This window comes from Bufo gargarizans, chromosome 3 (genome assembly GCF_014858855.1).
Source record: "Bufo gargarizans isolate SCDJY-AF-19 chromosome 3, ASM1485885v1, whole genome shotgun sequence".
Lineage (NCBI taxonomy): Eukaryota > Metazoa > Chordata > Amphibia > Anura > Bufonidae > Bufo > Bufo gargarizans.
The window spans coordinates 489,404,648-489,411,186 of record NC_058082.1 but is presented as its reverse complement, the minus strand read 5'-3'; positions in this window follow the sequence as shown (position 1 = coordinate 489,411,186).

The window sequence follows — 6,539 nt, the reverse complement described above, 5'->3', positions numbered from 1 at the left end:
CTCGTGGCAAAGTCTATCCACTGTCGGTAGCGGAGAATGAGGCCATGGAGGAGTACGTGAGGGAGGCGCTTTCACGCGGACACATTCGCAAATCCTCGTCCCCGGCAGGGGCTGGATTTTTCTTTGTGAAAAAGAAGGGCGGCGAGTTGAGGCCTTGCATCGATTACAGGGGTCTCAATCGCATCACGATCAAGAACGCTTACCCGATACCCTTGATTTCCGAGCTGTTCGATCGCCTCAAAGGGGCCACGGTCTTTACCAAACTCGACCTGAGGGCGGCATATAACCTGGTAAGGATCAAGGCGGGCGATGAGTGGAAGACCGCGTTTAACACCAGGACCGGTCATTATGAATCCTTGGTTATGCCCTTTGGGTTGTGCAATGCGCCCGCAGTCTTCCAGGAATTCATCAACGATGTTTTCCGTGACCTGTTGCAGCAGTGTGTGGTGGTCTATTTGGATGACATCTTGGTATATTCTGCATCCATGGAGGCCCACATTCTGGATGTCAGACGAGTGTTGCAACGCTTACGAGAGAACAAGCTGTTCGGTAAGCTTGAGAAATGCGAATTTCACCGATCCCAGGTAACCTTCTTAGGTTACATCATTTCCGCTGAGGGGTTCTCCATGGATCCTGAGAAGGTTTCGGCTGTCTTACAGTGGCCCCAGCCCAGTGGGCTTCGTGCCCTGCAGCGCTTTTTGGGCTTCGCCAATTATTATCGGAAGTTCATCAGGGACTTTTCCATGCTAGCCAAGCCTCTCACGGATCTGACCAGGAAGGGCAGTAATCCTCAGGTCTGGCCGCTCGAGGCCATCCGAGCTTTTGAGGCTCTAAAGTCCGCCTTTGTGTCGGCTCCGATTCTGTCGCATCCCAACCCTGGGTTGCCTTTTGTCCTCGAGGTGGACGCGTCTGAGACGGGAGTAGGCGCCCTCCTGTCTCAGCGTAGAACACCAGAGGGTCCTCTGCTTCCTTGTGGGTTTTACTCCCGGAAACTGTCTTCCGCGGAGTGCAACTATCAGATTGGTGACAGGGAGTTATTGGCCATCGTGCAGGCCCTTAAAGAATGGAGGCACTTGCTCGAGGGCTCGGTGGTTCCGGTTCTCATCCTGACGGACCACAAGAATCTGACCTACCTCTCTGAGGCCAAGAGATTGACACCACGTCAGGCCAGATGGGCTCTGTTCTTGTCACGTTTTAATTACGTGGTCTCCTACCTACCCGGCTCCAAGAACATCAGAGCGGATGCCTTATCACGGCAGTACTCCGAGCTGTCCGGGGAGGAGTCGATTCCGACTACGGTCATACCCCCGAATCAGATCCTGGCCGCTATTCGCACCAGCCTGACTTCTCCTCTGGGTGAGCAGATTTTGGCGGCTCAATCTGGTGCTCCCTCTGGGAGACCCAACGGCAGATGTTTTGTGCCTGAGGAGTTGCGCACTCGGTTGTTGCGAACCTACCATAACTCCAAGGCCGCGGGGCACCCTGGAAAGAATCAGCTGTCCTGGGCGGTTTCACGTCTGTTCTGGTGGCCTTCTCTACGTTCCGACATCGCCGCATATGTAGCGGCATGCTCCGTTTGTGCCCAGAGTAAGTCCCCTCGGCACCTTCCGTTGGGCCTTTTGCAACCCATAGCCACCGGGGAGCGTCCATGGTCACACCTGGGGATGGATTTCATTGTGGACCTCCCTGCATCCCGAGGCCATACGGTCATTCTCATGATTGTGGATCGGTTTTCCAAAATGTGCCACTGTGTTCCTCTCAAGAAGTTACCCTCTGCACAAGAGTTGGCCTCGATTTTTGCCAGGGAGGTCTTCCGGTTGCACGGTTTGCCCAAGGAGATTGTGTCGGATCGGGGGAGTCAGTTTGTGTCCAGGTTCTGGCGCGCCTTTTGCTCCCAGTTGGGGATTCATCTCTCTTTCTCCTCGGCCTACCACCCTCAGTCCAATGGGGCCGCAGAACGATCCAATCAGGCCTTGGAGCAATTCCTTCGTTGCTATGTCTCCGATCACCAAGACAATTGGGTTGACCTCCTGCCTTGGGCTGAGTTTGCCAGGAACACGGCGGTGAACTCTTCCTCTGGGACGTCTCCCTTCATGGCCAATTATGGGTTCCAACCTGCCGTGTTACCGGAGGTATTCTCTCCCCAGGATATTCCGGCTGTGGAGGATCACCTTTCCGTCCTACGTGCTTCTTGGGTACAGATCCAGAGGTCCCTTGAGGTCTCTGCGCAGCGCCAGAAACTCCAGGCTGATCGCAGACGAGCGCCCGCTCCTTCCTACCAGGTCGGAGACCGCGTATGGTTGTCCACCCGCAACCTCAACCTTCGAGTGCCCACTCCCAAGCTGGCGCCTCGCTTTGTTGGTCCCTTCCGAGTGCTTCGCAGGGTAAACCCGGTAGCCTATGCCCTTGCGCTTCCTCCTGGCATGCGGATCTCCAACGTGTTTCATGTCTCCCTGTTGAAGCCACTGGTGTGTAATCGTTTCACTTCCTCGATTCCTCGGCCTCGTCCGGTCCAAGTGGGCAATCGTGAGGAGTATGAGGTGAGCAATATCCTGGACTCACGCCTGGTCCGCGGCCGGGTGCAGTTTTTGGTCCATTGGCGTGGTTATGGTCCAGAGGAGCGTTCCTGGGTTCCCTCCGCAGATGTCCATGCTCCTGTCTTGCTCCGAGCCTTCCACGCACGCTTCCCTCAGAAACCGTTCCTTACTCCGCGGAGGAGGGGCCCTTGAGGGGGAGGTACTGTCATGGTCTTACCTCCTTGCTGTTCCCTTCGTTTGACATGTGCTGGCGGCCATCTTGGTTTCTGGGTTTTCTTGTAGCCTCCCACCCTGCGGCTCCTCCTTCCCACTGGGAGGAGCTGGATGCCTAGCTCATATATATAGGAGGTCTGTGGCTTCAGTTCCTTGCTTGGTCCTCCTGTGTTCACATGCTTCCAAGACTGCTGCTGCTTCTGGTTCCTGATCCTGGCCTCGTCTGACTACCCCGTTGGTTCCTGATTCCGGCTTCGTCTGACTACCCCGTTGGTTCCTGATTCCGGCTTCGTCTGACTACCCCGTTGGTTCCTGTTCCTGGCTTCGTCTGACTACCCTTCTGGTTCCTGACCTCTGTCTCCGCAAGACCCTGCTTCGGTTTAGCCATCCGTTCGGACTTTGCTTACGGCTTGCTCTTCAATAAAACCTTCTTATTTTCCACTTATCTCTTGTTGTACGTCTGGTTCATGGTTCCATGACAGGAACACTGAGCAACCTAAGTGGTCTTTGTCACTGTCACAAGCTATGTCGTGGTCTACAGAGTCTATGAAAGAACAAGGTAGTTGAGTACTATGTGGCAATTCCTTTATGAGGAAGTTGTTTTTACATGGTTGGAAGATAGAGGGATGTCCATTATCTAATGTGCTTGTAAGCATGCTATTAATGGAAGTTGGTTTGTGTATGCTTCCTAAGCAGACTTCTCCTACTATGACCCATCCTAGGTCATGCCTTTGGGCATAAGGAGCATGATGTGGGCCATTAATCTGCTCTCTAGATTTATGAACTTGTAAGATATCTTTCCCCAGGAGTAGGATTATCTGAGCGTTAGGATCGAATTTTGGTAAGAGATGGGCTACACGCTGTAAATGGGGGTTATGTATGGCTACCTCTGGTGTAGGGATCTCGTGTCTATTATCAGGGATTTGGTTACATTCAGTAATAGTTGGTAAGGAAAGACACGTTTTACCATCTATGGACTCAATAAGGTAACCAGTAGCTCTCCTCCCCGCTGTTTCTACAGTACCTGCACAGGTCTTTAGAGAGTAAGGAGTGTTGGGCCCTTTGATGTTGAAAATGTCAAAGAAAGTAGATTTGGCTAGGGACGCATTACTTTGGTCATCTAGGATGGCGTAAACATTGATGGCTTTGTCTCTGCAGCCCTTTGGGTATACTTTTGTTAGGCAGATTTTTTAGCAGGACCTGCTGCCTATGAGACCTTTACAGACTTCAGTGCATTGTGAAGTAACTGCTGGAGGGTTAGCTTCAGAGGTACTTTCCTCCCCGCCATACTCTCTGGCACTGTTACTCTGTGATGAGGTCCATGGGGAAGGCCCAGGATGTAGGGCCGTGTTGTGATCTGAGTTGTTGCATTCTGTGCATTTTACACTAACCTGACAGTCTTTGGCAATATGTGATGTAGATGAGCAGCACTTGTAGCAAATGCGGTTCTCTTTGAGGAAGGCTTTGCGATCTCCTATGGACGTTTCTCTAAAGGCTCTGCACTTCGAAGAGGGTGTGGCTTCTTGTGTAGAGGGCACTGCTTACCAGGATCTTTGACTGTTTCGCGGCTGGGGGAGCTGTAATGCCTGTAAGAATCTGCAGGTGAAATGTTAGTTTTGTGCACTGCCACTGATCCTTTGTGTGGTCTGTGGTCCATAGGGAGTGGCACAAGACTGTGATAGATCAAAGCTAGGGTCATTACGAATATTAGCTTCTAGCCTTACAAAGTCAACAAACACACTGAAGGGAGGGAATGGCACATTGTAGGTATGTTTGTACCTTGACCCGTGGGAGGACCCATTTCTCCTGTAGGTTGTGAGGAAGCTTTAATACAATAGGCTTGACACCTCTGGCAGTGTCGAGGAAAGCAAGCCCCGGTAAATTCCCTTCGGCTTTGGCAACCTGTAATTCCATCAGTAGATCACTTAAATCCCTAAGTTTCTGGAACCCTTTGCTAGATATTTTAGGGAATTCGTCAATTCTTTTAAAGGGTTTCTACCACTTAGGTGTCACATATTTGGCTGTCAGACACTAGCGATCCGCTAGTGTCTGCTCTGGCCAACCATCCTAATATAATTGCTTTTGGGGCGGTGGTTTGGCTAAAAAAAACAACTTTTATTAATATGCTAATGAGCCTCTAGGTGCTATGGGGCGTCATTAGCACCTAGAGGCTCCGTCTACCTTTAAGAAACTGCCGCCCCCAGCGCGTCCCTCCAGCCCGCCCATCTCCTCCTGAATGCGATCCTCGTATGTATTCTGCGCATGCGCAGTAAATGTCTGACAGCTTCCCTGCTCAGACATCTCCACTGCGCCTGTTCCTCGGAGCACTATGGCGTCATCGCGCAGGCGCAGTGGAGATGTCTGAGCAAGGAAAGCGGTCAGACATCACTGCGCATGCCGCAGAATACATACGAGGATCGCATTCAGGAGGAGATGGGCGGGCTGGAGAGACGCGCTCCGGCGGCGGGCAGTTTCTGAAGGTAGACGGAGCCTCTAGGTGCTAATGACGCCCCCATAGCACCTAGAGGCTCATTAGCATATTAATAAAAGTAGTTTTTTTTAGCCAAACCACCGCCCCAAAAGCAATTATATTAGGATGGTTGGCCAGAGCAGACACTAGCGGATCGCTAGTGTCTGACAGCCAAATATGTGACACCTAAGTGGTAGAAACCCTTTAAACAATGCATCCTCTATGACCTCTGCAGAACCATAACATTCATAAGTCTATCCCAGATCATTTTTAGGCCAATCTCTGGATAGTTTATATTAATATCCCTGATTCTCTTGGGCAGTTCTACAGAGTCTTTTCCAAGCCGATCTACAGGAAGTCTATCTCCTCACTGATGACAGACCCAAGTCTTTTGTAATGTTATAAAAGGAGGCCCGCCATGCTCTATAGTTTTCAGGGGCGATCACTGAACTTCGCCAGTCCCTTTGTAACTAGCTCACGTTTAGTAAAGAACCTGGCAAAGTCTATTGTGCTCTGGTTACTACTAAGGTTGGTTGGAGGTGGAAGGTCACAGTGAGAGTGTGGTGTGCGATCATACCTGTATGGAGTCTCTGACTTAGGCCAGCCCATGTCATACCGTCTTGTGGGATAAGGTGGCTCTGCAGGCTGGACTGGAAGCTGGCTTCCTTGGTGTGCAGGGAAGTTAGCTGGAGTTTTGTCACGTGGCTCTGGGCTCTCTTGTTTGTAGGACTGGGTTCTGAGCGTTACTCTTTCTTTTGGACGGTACGATTGCTCTGTGGCATAGGTGACATCTTCAGTTCCAGGGAATGGATCGGCATTGCTGTTTGGTCTGGAGTGTTGACGGACGTACTCTGAAGTGCATTGTACAGGATCTTGCTGCCGAGTTCTGGACTAAGCACACTGCGGTGACTTCCGGTTTTCGGGTATTCCATTGCTTCCAAGAACTCTGCTTCAGCTATGGCGGCTGCGTTTCTTTCTCTACGGCGAGTTTCTCTAGCTTTGCATCTAAGAGGACCTATTGCTTTGCTTTCTCAGCCTTTCTTCTTTCATCTTAATTTCTTGTTGGCAAAGGCTGCTTGACCTTCGCGGCTGCATTGCTAACGGAAGGATGATTTGGTGGAAACCATCCTTCCCTGATCTTGTCTTGTAGCTTGATACTGTGCTACGCGACATGGTGTTGGTGAAGACACTTAACTGCGTGTAGACTACCTGTGCATGTGGATGCCAGTCGCTGTGCTTAGAGAGCGGTCACAGTATGCAATCAATGTGTCTACTTGCTTGAAGCGGCTATCCCCTTGCAGCACTGGACTGTATAGAAG